Source organism: Thalassophryne amazonica, chromosome 5 (genome assembly GCF_902500255.1).
Source record: "Thalassophryne amazonica chromosome 5, fThaAma1.1, whole genome shotgun sequence".
In the NCBI taxonomy this organism is placed as follows: Eukaryota; Metazoa; Chordata; class Actinopteri; order Batrachoidiformes; family Batrachoididae; genus Thalassophryne; species Thalassophryne amazonica.
In genome coordinates, this window is record NC_047107.1 from 13,926,102 (window position 1) to 13,945,029 (window position 18,928).

Consider the following 18,928-nt stretch of genomic DNA (forward strand, 5'->3'; position numbering starts at 1 on the left):
TTTCACTGTCATTTCACCTTGATCATAGTACAAAACGTGGACCCGGCGCACGAGGGGGCATCCTGATAACATTAAAGGCAATTACATATTTTGACAAAATTACAAGTTTAAATGATTATATATATATATATATATATATATATATAAAACATCATGATGTTTATGTCACAGAAATCCTACTTTACAATCACACTGCAGTCATTGTTAAATTATACTCAACAAAAATATAAACGCAACACTTTTGGTTTTGCTCCCACTTTGTATGAGATGAACTCAAAGATCTAAAACTTTTTCCACATACACAATATCACCATTTCCCTCAAATATTGTTCACAAACCAGTCTAAATCTGTGATAGTGGGCACTTCTCCTTTTCTGAGATAATCCATCCCACCTCACAGGTGTGCCATATCAAGATGCTGATTAGACACCATGATTAGGTGTGCCTTAGACTGTCCACAATAAAAGGCCACTCTGAAAGGTGCAGTTTTGTTTTATTGGGGGGGGATACCAGTCAGTATCTGGTGTGACCACCATTTGCCTCATGCAGTGCAACACATCTCCTTCACATAGAGTCGATCAGGTTGTCAATTGTGGCCTGTGGAATGTTGGTCCACTCCTCTTCAATGGCTGTGCGAAGTTGCTGGATATTGGCAGGAACTGGTACACGCTGTCATATATGCCAGTCCAGAGCATCCTAAACATGCTCAATGGGTGACATGTCCGGTGAGTATTCCGGCCATGCAAGAACTGGGACATTTTCAGCTTCCAAGAATTGTGTACAAATCCTTGCAACATGGGGCCGTGCATTATCCTGCTGCAACATGAGGTGATGTTCTTCGATGTATGGCACAACAATGGGCCTCAGGATCTCATCACGGTATCTCTGTGAATTCAAAATGACATCAATAAAATGCACCTGTGTTCTTCATCCATAACAGACGCCTGCCCATACCATAACCCCACCGCCACCATGGGCCACTCGATCCGTAACACTGACATCAGAAAACCGCTCACCCACACGACGCCACACACGCTGTCTGCCATCTGCCCTGGACAGTGTGAACCGGGATTCATCTGTGAAGAGAACACCTCTCCAACGTACCAAATGCCAGCGAATGTGAGCATTTGCCCACTCAAGTCGGTTACGACGACGAACTGGAGTCAGGTCGAGACCCCGATGAGGATGACGAGCATGCAGATGAGCTTCCCTGAGACAGTTTCTGACAGTTTGTGCAGAAATTCTTTGGTTATGCAAACCGATTGTTTCAGCAGCTGTCCGAGTGGCTGGTCTCAGACGATCTTGGAGGTGAACATGCTGGATGTGGAGGTCCTGGGCTGGTGTGGTTACACGTGGTCTGCGGCTGTGAGGCTGGTTGGATGTACTGCCAAATTCTCTGAAACACCTTTGGAGACGGCTTATGGTAGAGAAATGAACATTCAATACACGAGCAACAGCTCTGGTTGACATTCTTGCTGTCAGCATGCCAATTGCACGCTCCCTCAAATCTTGCGACATCTGTGGCATTGTGCTGTGTGATAAAACTGCACCTTTCAGAGTGGCTTTTTGTTGTGGGCAGTCTAAGGCACACCTGTGCACTTATCATGGTGTCTAATCAGCATCTTGATATGGCACACCTGTGAGGTGGGATGGATTATCTCAGCAAAGGAGAAGTGCTCACTATCACAGATTTAGACTGGTTTGTGAACAACATTTGAGGGAAATGGTGATATTGTGTATGTGGAAAAAGTTTTAGATCTTTAAGTTCATCTCATACAAAATGGGAGCAAAACCAAAAGTGTTGCCTTTATATTTTGTTGAGTGTATTTCCTTTTGCACTTATAATAAACATTTGTATTTATTTAGTGTTTGTTTTTCTGGTTGAAATAACATATAAATAATCTACCAGACTTCAAAAAATATACAAGTTTCCATGTTATTTTATTTGTCTAAAAATAAATGTCTGAGGTTCCTTATGTTAAACAAGAAATTATCTAATCTGAAATAATGGTTTTAATACAGATGAAAGGTTTCTAAAGAACCATTTATTGATTTATTTACCTGTTTTAATTACAAGTTTTCTAAACCTTTTTTAACAGTAATCAGAATTTTTGAGGTAACAACAACAAAAAAACATTTCCAATGATTTTTCTTCAGAAAACTGCTCTATAAATGAGCAGTCCTGTCACACGTTAATGTTTTGTACAGATCAGTGGTTTCTGCACCAATCGGATTGGTCCAATCCATTTTGTACAGATCTGTGGTTTCTGCCACGAGTCTTCCGTGTTTTGGTCCGACCCGTCGTTCCTATTGGACAATGCGAAGGTACGTCACAGCTCAGAGTGTTGAAAGTTGGCGCACCTCATCTCAACAGAACACCGGCTCTGTGGTATGCAGGACATCACTTGACCAAGGGTCTATACATTCAAATATTAATTTAAATTATTATAATTTAAATTTAATTATTATTATTATTATTATTAAAATAATAATTTAAAAAAATACTGTCATCACTCTTCACTCTTAGTCAGTCTCTTACAATGGTGCAGCATAAATACACGAGCTTTCCAGCTTTCTCCTCCGGTGTGCACTTTTTTGGGGGGGGGGGCGACCCCGTCCCCTGTGATATTTTTTTTTTCTGGCGCCGGGTCTGACAAAACGGAAGCAAAAGCACACAAGCGGAAAAAGTTTTTGTGTCTCCAAAGTGTGTGTGTGAGTGAGATAGAGAGAGAGAGAGAGAGAGAGAGAGAGAGAGAGAGAGAGAGAGAGAGAGAGAGAGAGAGAGAGTAATGTGTAACCACTGCTAGGATTCACACAGCAGCAAATTAAGGAGCTGAAGTCCGTAGCTGTTGCATTTAAAGATTAACAAAAGTAAAGCACAGTTAATTAAGATAAAAGAAACGATTCCAACCTTGTATCAGTAGAAGAGCGGAGAGAAGTCCAGGCACCGAGGACTCAATCCATTAACAGGGGCGGGAGCGGCCGCCTGCTCTTCCTGCAATCTGATTGGCCACCATGTATGCTTCTCCATTGTCATTGGCTGTTGGTCATGTCAATCATTGTGCTCGATGTAAGTCTCCGTTGTGTGATCAAATGGAAACAAAACTGAAACCTAGAATAAGACTGCACCGTGTATGAAACACTACAGAACTTTTATTTTGACACAAATTCAGGAAGTGGCTCTGCAGCTGCGCCGATTAAATGCTGTAGCTTCACCGATCATGGACTTTCCTCGTGTTGACAGCAGTGCGCGGTTCGAGAACACTGTATATTTCCATAATCTCTATAAATATGGGAGGGCTGGCCCACGCACGTCTAAACGTGCAGCGGCCCACCGGGCAAATGCCCAAAATCACAGATTACCAGTCCGAGCCTGCCCTCGGTGCAAGAAGGAATGATACCGCAGGTCGTTCCTCCTTGCTGCTGTCAGACTGTACAATAACACTGTGAAATAACCACATGCAATATATATGTTATATATTCTAGATAACATATATATATGTTATCTAGAATATATATATATATATATATATATATATACATATATATATATATACGTGGGCTGTCCGTAAAGTATCGGTCCTTTTTATTTTTTTTAAACTATATGGATTTCATTCATATGTTTTTACGTCAGGCCATTTTCCAGCAGATTTCACTTTTAACCAGAGATTTTGTCGTGGAACGCCACGCGGAGGCTTCGTGCATCACGACTGATTCGCTTGATGAGCGAGACAAAGAACACCTCCGTTTCAGCGTGTCAGTGGACAAGTTTGGACATGTTTAACTCTCCACAATTTCTCTGATACTTACTGGACTGGTAAGCATTGAAAGCCAAGATAGGCATGTCCAAACTTGTTCTCTAACACGCCGAAACGGAGGCCAAGCGTCCTTAAAGGGGTCCTTAAAGCAACAGTTAACAGTCCTTATTCTCTGTGAAGCCCGCAAAATTTTTACCGAAAGCCAGATAAATTTTTCGAATGGTTTCCAGGTGCCAGTTTCTAACAGCTTCTGAAAAAAATCTGATGGAAAAAAAGTCCTTTTCATTCCGCCATTTCCAGACAACGAAATTCCGAAGAGGGGGCGGGACCACTCCTTCCCAAGGCGTGCTCACAGGCGAATGACGTCACCGACAGGCGTGGAAAAACTCACACATGCGCACAAGGGTTCAAACTTACCTGACGTAAAAACATATGAATGAAATCCATATAGTTTAAAAAAATAAATAAAAAGGACCGATACTTTACGGACAGCCCACGTATATATATATATATATATATATATATATATATATATTCCTATAGTAACTAATGAAAAATAATAAATATAATTTTCATAATATTGTAGGTTTTTTGGGTGTGTGTATTTTGTTCTGTACTGTGAGCAATGGCGATGACTGGATGTTTTTGGTACTAGGTCTCTTTGGAGGATCCTCAGGTATAGCTGGAATGACTTTGGGTCAAGCATGTGATGTCTTAGGGAGACTAAGATGAGGAACATCACTTGCATTGTGAGGGATTATCAGCTTCAACATTTTGCCCATATGGCACATTTCTCTGTGCATGATCCAGCATGCAGGTACCTGAGTGTTGAGGACCCCAGTGGCTTTAGAAGGCCATGGGAACAAAAAACATTTTCTAGATAGATGGCTATTTTAGAGGTGCAGCTATGGACGAACTGTTTGCCTATAGGTGGTTGACATCAAGACCCAAGGCAGTTTTGTGGTGTCATGGATGCGGCAAAATGCAGCACCAGCACATGCTCTAGGACTTGACTTGACTTATACAGGATAAAAGTAGCCTTTAAACATTAAAGTGGATATGACACTTAAAGACAACATAGTCGTATTACATGTAACAAAGGTTATATAATTCGGTCAACCTAAGCATTTTGGGAAAATGGACGCAGTTTTCCCGTTATAGATAACATTGAACATCCCACCACTGAAAAATGTGCACACCCCATGACCAGCTTCCCGCTGAGCACCAAGCCTGAAATACGTCACTGCATGTAGACCATATCTGCTTGCGTGCCTGGTGGACGTTGTTTACACTTTTTTAGCGGCAGAAACTTTGATTAAACACAGCTCTCAGAGACTTCTTTGTCAATATGCCTGACCAGTGTGTCGCAGCATATTGCCCAAACATTTTGACCGTTGGGGTTTTACATAATTATTGTATGGCCTTGCCTTACAATATAAAGTGCCTTTGGGCAACTGTTTGTTGTGATTTGGCGCTATATAAAAAAATTGATTGATTGATTGATTGAAACACAAGGGTGAAAGGTTTTAGCCTTTTCAACTCCAGGCAGATTGATCGAAAGCCGTGGTGTTGTGTGATGCACAAAATGTCAGGCTGCATTTGCTCCCGACAGCAGACACTTTCCTCTACCATCTCCATGTTCTCACCGCTCACAGGAACACCTAAAATGTCAACCCCAAATAATATGTTCACAATAATCTTGAAATGGTCAAGGAACTTGTAAAAATGTCAGTGCAATACGGAGTAAACACGGCGGCGGCATGTTCACTGTTGTTTTCGGCAATCTTTCTCAAAACTTTCGCCGTTTTTTTCCTATTCACGAACACAGATGAATGCAAAGTCTGGCACTCGAAAGTGGCAAAAACACGAAGGTAATGACGCTACACTATCGCGGCTCCGGAACAATAACAAAGGCAGTAAAAGACGCTCAAATCAAAAATGTTATACAGTGGTCCCTCGCTATAATGCGGTTCACCTTTCGCGGCCTCGCAGTTTCGCAGATTTTTTTAGTGCAATTTTGCATGCTTTTTTTAAAAGCACATTGTGTTCTGCGTCCTTATCAGGCGGCCCAGTCGTGGCACCGGACGGCATCAACGAGATTGCTCTCACTGCCTCCAATGCACTTACTGAGAGTCTGCGGGCTCGGTAAACGCAGCAGCGGGCCACTCACACCGCCCTCCTGTCTGCTGTGCGGAGCTGCACCAAATCTGGCTTATAAAGTATGTTCTGAGGGGTTTTACAGCCTTAAAACATCTATAATAATTGCCAAAAATAGCGCTAATTACTTTGCGGATTTCGCTTATCGTGGGTTATTTTTAGAACGTAATTTTCAATTTTTCAATTTATTTTCATTTATATAGCGCCAAATCACAACAGAGTTGCCTCAAAGCGCTTCAAGCAGGTAAGGTCTAACCTTACCAACCCCCAGAGCAACAGTGGTAAGGAAAAACTCCCTCTGAGGAAGAAACCTCAAGCAGACCAGACTCAAAGGGGTGACCCTCTGCTTGGGCCATGCTACAACATAAATTACAGAACAATTCACAGAACAATTCACGGACGAATATACAAGAAATGCTATTGGCGCACAGGACAGGAGGATCACCAACATGAATACAACTCCCATCTCTGGATGGAGCTGCACCTTAAACAGAGAAAAAACAGAATCAGGCATCAGAAAGACAAAAAATACTGTATAATTTTCCAGCATTAAACAACAAGAAAAACAGAGAAATACTAAGGTGATTGCCGGCCACTAGCCCTAAACATCACTAAAAGACCCAGAATTTAGGTAAAGTTGAGACTGCAGCCTGCTCCAATTACTAATAAATGAATTAAAAGAGTAAAAAGCGTAAAACAAAACTGTACCAGTATGCTAGCCATATGAAAGGGAAAATAAGTCTTAAGTCTGGACTTGAAAATCTCCACATAATCTGACTGTTTTATTGACGCAGGGAGATCATTCCACAGAACAAGGGCACGATAAGAGAAAGCTCTGTGACCCGCAGACTTCTTTTTCACCTTAGGGACATAAAGTAGTCCTGCACCCTGAGAATGTAAAGCCCGGGCCGGTACGTAAGGTTAAATAGGTCAGCTAGGTAGGAAGGTGCCAGTCCATGAATAATTTTATAGGTTAGTAGCAGAACCTTAAAATCTGATCTCACTGGGACAGGAAGCCAGTGAAGGGATGCCAAAATGGGTGTAATGTGGTTGTACTTTCTGCTTTATGTCAAAAGTCTGGCTGCAGCATTTTGAACCAATTGGAGACCCCTAATGCTAGACTGCGGTAAACCAGAAAATAGAACATTGCAGTAGTCCAATCTAGAAGAGATAAACGCATGGATCAGGGTCTCAGCCATAGACAGGATGGGACGAATCTTCGCTATATTTCGCAGGTGGAAGAAAGCAGTCCTAGTAATATTTCTAATGTGGAGGCCAAAGGACAACGAAGGATCAAAAATTACCCCAAGATTCCTCACTTTGTATGTATGTATGTATGACACACGAGCCGAGGCTGAGTGTTAACTGGTCAAATTGATGCCGATGTCTCACTGGACCAAGAACCATCATTTCAGTCTTATCAGAGTTTAAAAGTAGGAAGTTTCTAGACATCCAACTTCTCACTCCTGCAAGGCAATCTTCTAAGGATTTTATGTGAATGACATTACCAGCAGTTATCGGCATGTATAACTGAGTATCATCTGCATAGCAGTGAAAGGTAATCCCAAAACGCTGCAATATGTGCCCAAGAGGTGCTATATAAAGGGAGAAAAGCAGGGTGTCTAAGACAGACCCCTGTGGAACCCCAAATTTCATGTCACTATGGTTAGAGGTAGTGTTACTGTACAAAACACAGTGAGAACGACTGGTCAAGTATGACGTCAGCCATGCAAGGGCACTCCCATGTAACGTAACTCCCGCAATAAATGAGGGACCACTGTAATTAGAGTGTTATAAACAGCAGCAACAAAAACCAAAGCCTCCCTTACCAGTCCATATTCTGCAGCCTTTCAAAATCCATCAGAATTGGCACGTCTCTTGCCTCTGCTTCGGCTCCACCATAAACACCGTCAGCATTATTTTCGCTGCCAGAATGCTCCTGGTTTGAATGTTCGTCTGAAAGATACGGCTCCAATCTGTACGGTCTAATCACTGCTGCAACATCCTCAGGATCCGAGTCAGAAACAATCCACACGTGAAGAGGAGTCAGAAAAGTTCTTGATCTCGTCACTGTCTATGCTGAGGTCTATCTGTTACTGTTGTTAATCGAACAGACAAAGACGGGACTCTACACGCTGTGATGTCACAGCATCACGTGACCCCTGATGGAACGCGCTTTCCAAGAAACACACTTTTGAGACGCTGTACAAACTTTATTTCTCAGTTATAATAATTAAACCACTTTCAACTTACTATACTGTATGTATATTTTGATATTTATATCAGTTTTACCTAATTTTTTTTAGGTGTCATGTCCACTTTAAGTGATCATTTTTCATTCACTTATGTTTCAAACCAGAGGTGGCTAATCTACTGGAAAATTACAAAACATTTGCTGACATAACAAGGCCCCATGTCTTCCTTTTCATACATAGCAACATTCTGGAATAAAAGTGTTGCAAAAGTTTTATGTTTTCCATCACTAATATGGAGTACCAGGTTTTTGTTTTGTCCCCAGCCACATGTTCTATCCATTTTCCATTTCAGTTGAATTTTTCTCTCATATTTGGCCATTAAGTGGTATGGTGTTTCTGGCAGTGGTTGTTAGCCTGTTAGGCTAACATGACATGACATGAAGATGTGCCAACTAAGGAGCACACAATATGCCTAGCAGGCTACTACTACTACTACAGGCTACGACAGCTAATTTTCCATAATCCATTCAGCACTCATTCACCATCCAGCAGGAGGCAGACATGTCTAAAGGCCCCTTCACACAAAATATGACGTTAGGCAAAAAAGGCCAAATTGGCAAACCCCAAAGACTTCCAGCCACTGCTGGGAGGGACAGATGGTCAGACAGCTGTGTATAGATGCCATACAATCCCACGGCGATGATTTTGTGCACGCCCATGAGCACACGCACGAACACAGTGTGACCATGTGAGAGGTGAAATACCACATCGTGCTCACACAGCAGCGAAAGCAAATAAATGTTGTACAAATGTACATAAATTGAAGAAATGTGTAAGGACCAAATAATGAGAGAGCACAGAACATTATAAGAACAATGAATGTACTGTTTAAATGTAAGACAATCATGTTACTGGTAATTATGTTTAATTGAAGCTTGATGACTTGACAGTCTGTGTTGGAATTAAGGAAACAAATGGATTTTGTCTGTTAAAATATTTAATTCCTGTTATAAAGAGCAGACAATACAAGAATTATCCTCCTGTTCCTTTCTGTTCATGAACCATGCCCATGGACTAAACAAAGAATTTATGAACGGACATGAATGAATTGATGTGCTCACATCATGAACACATCCACCAGCAACACACTGGGTCCGTGTTTCCAACTATTTCGGGCCAATCGTTGCACAGCACACCAAAGGACACCATGTCATGTGGACTATAACTCACATGGTGGATGTGACATTTGCTGGCCGTTCACAAAGGGCACCCTTGGCCGATGGTGTCTGCAGCGTACACCGAGGTGCAGTTGAACACATTCCAAAGGTGATATGTGTTATTATTTTTCACCATGTCATGTGCAACATGATGATCGCCTTGAGACCAACAAGCCCCCAATCCAGAGCAGCAAAGCGCTTACATGAATGGGCTCACGGCTCCAGGATGTGGGGAAAATGAGCTGCCAAAACTGGTCTGTCAGTCAGGCTGTCACATGATGGATGGACCGTGTGGACCTTGCGATTGCTTGTCACGTGATGTGCAGTGGGCCACTGAGCTGTTTTTATTTTTCACCATGTCATGACAGCCTGCCGACACATGCATCACGGTGGCATGTTGAGAGGTGATGTTCTTCATGGCATGATATGTGTTCTCTCGTTTTGAGCAGCGATGACACAGTGGTCAGGTGCGAAATGATGATCACCTTGGTGAACAAGTGTGTGATTATCTGAAAGCTTCAGTGCACCCACGTACACTGGCATCATCCTGTGATCATCAGCGATCTTGTGTCACATGACATGGCTGTCAGGTCAGATGGCATGCTCGCAATGTGACACGCAGCTGGAGAGGCTGTATTTTTATCTGTGTTGTGGTGGTGTGGGCACACTGCTGGCCGGTGATTCTACCTCCAGCGGGACATGCTGGATATGCCATGTTGGGTATTCTACAGCTGTTAGCTGTTCCATCATGGACATGACAACCATCCAAATGTGTGCACTGTGCTGGACAGAGATCGCACTGCACTCCGGCCACCACTCGAGCCTCCGCCATCTCAGCCACACCTCGACAATGTTGGATCATGGTGCGGTGGGGGGGGCATGATACACTCGCACGCCATTCATGTTTCTGGGGGGTGGGGAGGATACGACACACTTGCATGGCATTTGTGTTGCTCGGGGGCAGACACGACACACTGACCGCCCTTCTAGCTTTCAACACCTTGACCACACCATGACAGTGGTGCCCTGCGCATTACATTTGTGCTGTCCCTGTGAATGAGACCCAATTTTCTAAGTGCCCAGTGACTGCTGTTGGAAGTTTGTGGGTGGCACCTCCTCGATTCTGTCCGAGCGTGGGTCAAATGGCTATTTGGTGCCATTTTCACTCATTCAGCTGCTGGTGTGAAGGCTAGCTTGTTCACCACATTCCGCCAGGATCATTTCCGCTGATCATTTCATGCAGCTCCTCGACCGCAGTCCGAATGGTCCGAACTGCATATGACATGCTGTACGAATGTTGCGACCATGGTCAGATGGCAGTACGACCTCACCTTGATGCGGTTCGATTGGGTTTCCAGAATGAGCATGACACAAATGTGGAGTGCATGTGCTGTGGCCAAATGGCTGTGCCGACTGCTGTACGACGCATTCAAGGCAGCTCCGATTTTTCACGATTGCCACATGACTTGATCAGGTGCATCAAAGTTAACCATGTCATTCCATTTTCATATTGTGCTCCTTTCATTTGCACTGCTGACATGATGCTCACCCACACGTCCACTTTTTTGCTGTAGATTCCCAATCAGGTCAAGAAATATTGCATCTCTGCTATGCAGCTGTAAAACCTGGACTTTATTTCCCTGTGACTCTGCTGGCAGAATTGCATAGAGAACCAAGAAGCCCTGGAAAGAGCTAGCAGTACAAGCACTGAAGTCAAAATCCTCCAAGGCCAACTTCATTTTCTGGCCACAGAATCTGTATGGAGGATGCCAGAATCCTTTGTCAGATATTCTATGTGGAGCTGGCATTTGACAGTCATATGCAGGGCTGCCCAAAGTAGAGGTACAACAATATCCTCAAAGCAAACCAAATGGGCAGGCAATTAGCCTTGGCAAATAAAGACTGCTACAGCCAGATCCGACTGGCATGTCCTGACAAAGAGGAATTTGAAGATAACCACCGTCAGCACCTAGTTTCATGTGACTGATGTAAACTACGTTAGTTTCTTCTCCATCTGCTGACATTCCATACACCGCCTGCAATCACGTGTGCTTCTGACTTGGTGAATTCTGCCATTACCGGTGGACATGCATGTGGTTTCCTCGGCTACTGAGGTACAACCATGACATCTACCTTTCTTCTCTATATCATATCAGCAAACTCTTTCCTTTTACCTGTGATACTGCCAACATTCAAAGTCTCTCCTCATCTCCTGCTGCCTCTGGGACACTTTCTCTGCTTATTCTACTTCTTTGCACAGCAGTAGCCAAATTTCTGCTGTCATTATGCTGAACAACAGCACAGCTGGTGGTTTTTGTTAACCCAGGCCTTGACTGATTGATAACGGAAATTTGATTTGTCATCTGCATGTTTGATTTACTCTTCTTGACACGGCCCTACTCATTGACCTTGGGGTGGTACTGTAAATGTAATGGCCTGTCTGAATTGAATTGAATGAAACTGAATTTATTAGGCACCAATGCTTAAACAAAGAAAAAAAAATAACTCATTTAGGCAGGTGTGTATGGTGTAAAGATAAATTATCTTTTTTTTTCCCCCCTCCCTCCTTTCTCTCTGATTGCCAGGTCTCTCTTGCTGAGAGAAGCCTGATCTGTGACAGAAGTGCTGACTGGTTGTTGTGTCAGTTACTGCCAGTGTACTGACTCAGTACTGAAAGTTATGGGTTTAGCTTTTATCTGTAACTTCTGCTAATTTTTTTTTTTGAGATTTATCAGTTTAGCTTTATAAAAATTGACTTAATGGTTATCAAAGCTTACTTTTTTGTTAGCTGTGCCCACCACTGCACACACCTTGTTTTACACATTTGTTGCATGGTTGCACACACAGATTTTTTTTTTTTTTTCACATTTGTGAATGTGGTTACATACACACAGGTCGAACTTCACATTTGCAAATACTTTTGCTACAATAATGGCCCCATACATAGCAAGGAAGCATGACCTTATGGTGAACTCAATTTTAGCTATGTTTACGCACAGATGTCTGCTAATCTCACTCAAATTCACCTCCCCTGACACGCATATATGTCTTAAAACCAGGAAATTGTTCTGCTGAATGTAGCTCTTTGTGTTGCCATTGGAAATGTGACATCATCTATCCATTAGAGCCCCAGATCCACCAGAGACCAACAGATAAAGAAATATTTGCCACCGAAAAAATTTTTTTTCAATCTGCTGTTAATTAGTTTATGCATTAAATAAACTGAATCCTTAATCTCCTTTACTCTGATACATCTCTGATAACTTCTAGATTAGCGTCTGACATGGATTATCCTTGATGTAATAAAAGTGACTTATTTTTTCAAATGGGCAGCCAAGGCACCTGCATCTTTATCCGATTTTATGCTTGATGCCCTTCAAGACTTCCAGGAGTGGAGCCTGCGGCTTAATTTGACACAACACGGGAAACCTCACCCGGCCCGGACATGGAACGGATTGACAGATTGATAGCTCTTTTTATTCTTCCTTTATTCCTTTCCAATCCAATCCTTTTTATTGTGTTTAATATATCGTCCACCTGGTCAATGCACTTCCTTCCTCAAGGAGTTTAGTGACTTTTTATCTACAATTCTCAAGCTGTCCAGGCTTTTAATTGTTGGTGATTTTAATTTCCATGTTGATGATGCTTCAGATAAATCTGCTGCTAAATTCATCAGTCTGATGGAATCTTTCAATTTGATCCAACACGTGTCTGGCCCCACACACAGCAAAGGTCATGTTTTAGATCTTGTTTTTACTCTGGGTCTTAATATTGAGTCTATTTATTCTGAGGATATTTTTATTTCTGATCATGTTTGTATTCTCTTTAATTTGTCTCTTAATCTGGATTGTCCGTCTGCTCCTCCTGTGATCTGCTCTCGCATTTTTAATCATTTTACTGCAGATGTATTTTCTGCTGCTTTTAACCTTGATGAGTTGCTTAGTTTAGATGATGTCGATATTTTAGTTAATTCTTTCAATCATCATTGTCTCTCAGTTTTGGACAGAGTGGCTCCTTTTAAAACCAGACACGCCCCTCTGAATAACTCCTCCCCCTGGATGAATGACAGTATTCGCAGCGTTAAGAGATCACGTCGGAAAGTGGAGAGCTTGTGGAAATCTACAAAGCTCCAGGTCCACCTCCTTCATTTAAAGGAGCTTTTAATCTCTTTTAATAATATGGTGAAAGATGCGAGGGCTGCTTATTTTTCCACTTTAATTTCTAACAGCCGACGGAATCCCAAAATTTTGTTTGACACAATCAGAGACATTGTTACACCTGCATCTCCTGCTGCTATCATTCAGTCAAATGAAGACTGTGACAATTTTTTGTCCTTTTTTATCAGCAAAATTTGTGATATCAGGGCAAATATTAATCCCTCTCTTTCTTCTTCTGTTCCCTATCTTACCCGGCCATCAGTTCTGGATAGTTTTAAACCTATATCACTGAAAGAGCTCACTGGTCTGGTTGACAGATTGAAACCTTCCTCCTGCCCACTTGATATCGTCCCTACCTCCTTTTTTAAAAAGGTCTTCCATTCTATTGGCCCGGTTGTCTTATTGATAATAAATAGATCACTGCTTTCCGGCTATGTCCCTCAGTATTTTAACCAGGCAATTATTCACCCTCTTTTAAAAAAGCCTAATGCTGATCCTTCACTCCTTCAAAATTTTAGACCAATTTCAAAGTTGCCTTTTATTTCTAAAGTTTTAGAGAAAGTGGTGGCCAAACAGCTTAATGAGCTTTTAGCTGAACATAATATTCTTGATAAATTCCAGTCTGGGTTCCGTCACTTGCACTCTACAGAAACTGCCCTTCTCAGAGTTTCAAATGATATTTTAATGCGTAGAGATGCAGGTGAATATTCTGTACTTGTCCTTTTAGATCTCTCTGCAGCTTTTGACACGGTGGATCATGGAGTTTTAGTTGAGAGACTAAGGACTTGGGTGGGCATTTCTGTGTCTGCTCTGGACTGGTTTTTATCTTATCTTTCACACAGGACTTTCGCTGTTGCTACTGGTAAATTTATGTCCTCCTCTGCCATGCTATCCTGTGGTGTGCCTCAAGGTTCTGTTCTGGGACCTATATTGTTTGCTCTATATTTGCTCCCACTTGGTCATGTCTTGAGCAGTTTTAAAGATGTTTCCTACCACTGTTATGCGGATGACATCCAGCTGTATATTTCATTCACTCCTCAAACGGTCTCTAGGGTATTTGCTCTTCAGAGCTGTGTTGAGGTTATTGGTGGCTGGATGGCGGCCAACTATTTGTCTTTAAATATAGCAAAAACTGAGGTCCTTGTCTGTGCCCCTGACGAGTTTGTTCCCACTGTGGTTGGGAATCTTGGTTCTCTGGCCCCTTTTGTTCGCTCAGCAGTGAGGAACTTGGGTGTTACGTTTGATCACTCCCTCAATTTTGACGCATATGTTACCCACCTGGCACAGTCTTGTTTTTCCCATTTGCGTAATATTGCTCGTCTGCGCAGCATTGTGTCTCGGGCGGAGTTGGAGATGATCATTCATGCATTTGTGTCGTCACGTCTGGATTACTGTAACTCACTATTTTTTAGCCTTAGCAAGTCCTCTTTGGACCGCTTACAAACAGTTCAGAATGTGGCTGCAAGGCTGCTGACGAGGTCATCAAAGAGGTCACATATAACCCCAATCCTCTCCTCCTTGCACTGGCTCCCCATCCATTTCAGACTCCAATTTAAAATTCTAGTACTGACTTTTAGAGCTCTGCACGGTCAAATGCCATCTTATATCACCGAGCTATTACATCCATATGTGACAAGCAGGTCTCTGAAGTTTTCGGACCTGGGCCTATTGGTTGTGCCTAGGACAAGACTGAAGACCAGGGGAGACTGTGCTTTCGAGGTGGTGGCACCTAAAATGTGGAATGCACTGCCTTTGGACCTACGCTCCGTGGACTCTGTTGAAACATTTAAAGTGAAGCTAAAGACCCTTTTGTATAGGTTGGCTTTTACCTAGTTTTATGGTTCTATGTTTCTGCTGCTTTTAATTTCTTTGTTCTTATGTGAAGCACTTTGTGATTTCTATCTTGAAAGGTGCTATATAAATAAACCTTACTTACTTACTTACTTAACCTTCTGTATTTATCCAGGGACAGCACGGTGGCTTAGTGGTTAGCACTGTTGACTCACCGCAAGAAGGTCATGGGTTTGATACCACCTGTGGCCTTTGTGTTCTCCTTGTGTTTGCATGGGTTTGAACTGAACTGAACTTATTTATTTGGCACACAACTCGTCAATAACAAAAACTGATATACAAGACAATTCTGCAGTGACGTGTGACCAAAAAGGGGGTGAGCAGAAGCAAAGCTTATAAATGCACACCCCATATATACATACATACATATATATACACATTACCTACCGCACACAGGCGACAGTGGTAAGGAAAAACTCCCTCTGATGTATTGAGGAAGAAACCTCAAGCAGACCAGACTCTAAGGGGTGACCCTCTGCTTGGGCCATGCTACAAACACATTTAACAACATAAACTCAAATCCCGTTATCATAAACTTATCAAGTGAACACTGTGTCTTTGTCTACATACATATTTACATACCTATACAGTATACATGTATACACACACAAACATACACCTACACATACATACATAATTACACACACACACACATATATACACACATACATACATACATATATATACATATACATAGATATACATACACATATACATACATGCACATACAGAAATGAATGTTACTGAACAAGTTCACAATTACAACTGACAACACAAAACTCATCGTACTTCATTAGATACATATCTTGAAAACATCACTTTTTTATATCGATTTTTAAACTGATTGATATTTGGACATCGTTTGAGTTTATCCGTCAGGTTATTCCATAATCTAGGGCCACACATGGAGACACAGAAACTTTTCCTGGTTGTCCGAGCGCCAGCAGTTTTAAAATGATACAAGCCCCGTAAATTATATTTTCCTTCTCTCTCAGTAAAATATTCTTGAATTCTAAATGGCACTTCTTTATTTTTCACTTTGTGCATTAATTGAACAGTCTTGAATGAAATCATATCATTAAGTTTTAATATTTGAGATTTAATGAACAGTGGGTTGGTGTGGTCTCGATAACCTGCATTATGAATTGTCCTTAATGCTCTTTTTTGAAGAATGAATAATGGTTGCAATGTAGTTTTGTTGTAATTGTTGCCCCAAACTTCAGTGCAATAAGTCAAGTAGGGTGCAACCAAAGAACATTAGAGAGTATGTAGTGCTCTGCAATCAAGAACATGCTTTACTTTATTTAATACTGCAATACTCTTTGATACCTTCATTTGAATATGCTGAATATGAGCTTTCCAATTATGTTTTTCATCAATAATGACACCTAAAAACTAAAAAATTCTCGTTGACACGTTCTATGTTTACCCCATGTATATTTATCTGAATTTGTATGTCTTTTTTATAATTTCCAAATAACATCAATTTAGTTTTAGACAAATTTAATGATAATTTGTTAATATCAAACCATCTCTTTAACGTTATCATTTCTGTTCCTAAATCAGATAATAATTGTTGCAGATTTTCCCCTGAGCAAAACAGGTTTATGTCATCTGCAAAGAGCACAGTTTTAAACATATCTGAGACTTTACATAAATCATTAATGTATAAAATAAATAATTTTGGGCCCAACACGGAACCCTGTGGTAGCCCACAAATGATGTCCAGATATGAAGAACAGTATTCCCCAAGTTTAACAAACTACTTTCGGTTTTGTAAGTAGCTTTTAATCCAACTCAGAGCAACTCCTCTGATCCCATACAGTTCCAACTTTTGAAATAATATATTGTGATCAATTGTGCCAAAAGCCTTTCTTGAGTCAATAAATAAACCTGCAGCTATTACCCTTTGGTCCACATGTTTATTGATCTCTTCTATGGAATCGAGCAATGCCATGTCGTGGAACTTTTTGCTCTAAAACCATATTGACTTTCATCAAGCAAGTTGTGTCAATCTATAAATTTATCCAGTCTGCTGTTGTAAAGTTTTTCCAGTATCTTTGAAAATTGTGACAATAGAGACACAGGCCTGTAGTTAGTAAAAAGATGCTTGCTGCCAGATTTGAATAAAGGTATCACTTTTGCCACTTTCATACTGTTAGGAACAATCCCAGTTTGAAATGATTTGTTAAAAATATATGATAATGGTTTTGCGATTTCATTAATTATTCGCTTTACTAAGGACATATGTACCTCATTATAATCCGCTGACTTTTTACTTTTACATGTACTAACTATGTTAATAATTTCCCTTTCATCTACTGGGCTGAGAAGCATTGTGTGCGGATTTCTGGCGATTAATTGCTGATTTTCCCATGTACTGTGTAGGATTTCAGCTTCCAGATCTGGCCCAACATTAGCAAAAAATTTCTTGAAACTATTCACTACTTGGTTCATGTTATATTCATCTTTGTTGTCATAAGTAAAGTATGTTGGATAGTTATTTGATTTGGGTTTATTTGCTACAATACTATTCAATATTTTCCATGTTTCCTTTATATTGTTTTTATTATCATTTAGTATTTTTCCAAAGTATGATTTTTTACAGTTCCGCATAATACTTATTAGTTTATTTTTATAGTCCTTATATTTAACCTCTACCTCTCTTGATTTACTTTTAATGAATTCTCTGTATAGCCTATTTTTCTTTTTACACGCCTTTTGAAGACCTTTTGTTAGCTTTATAGTTATTATTTTTAGTATACTGTATAATTGTAAATGGGATTCCAATCCTGTAAAAGTAAATCATTTTTTAAGGCAGTGATAGCTTCTTCAGATTGCAGGCGCTTGCAATATTGTTTTTTCTCAGTACATTTTTTATTAAACTTCAAATCAGTTACTATAAAAATTGGTAAATGGTCACTAATATCATTAATTAATAAGCCACTTAGTGTTTTGGTATTGATATCATTTGTAAATATATTATCAAAGAGAGTAGCTGAATGTGAAGTGATTCTTGAAGGCCTAGTAATTTTTGGATATAGATTTAGACTGTACATAGTATTAATGAAACCCTCAGTTACTATATGCTGATGCGGGTTTAAGAGATCACTGTTTATATCTCCACAAACAAATACTCACTTATTACCCATCTGTGAAAACAATTTCTCTGTCCAATTTTGAAATTCTTCAATTTTAGAGCCAGGAGCTCTATATATGCAGCTAATAATTATATTTTTGCCTTTTTCCATACCTATTTCAATTGTGATGGATTCCAAAAGATTTTCCACAGCCACAGTCATTTAATCTTTAATTTTGTAGTTAAGCCTTTTGTCAACATACAAATCCACTCCTCCTCCTCTATTTTGTCTATTCAGATGATTTAATTCATAACCCTCCAGCTCATAGTTTGTGTCATCACCCTCTGTAAGCCATGTTTCCGTTATGGCAATTATACTGAAGGGTTGACAAAATTGTTTTAAATAGTCTTTGATACTCCCAAAATTTTTATACAGACTCCTGCTATTAAAGTGGATTATTGACAATTTCCCATCACTTGAAATGCAGTTATTGTATTGTTCCTCTGTGTAATA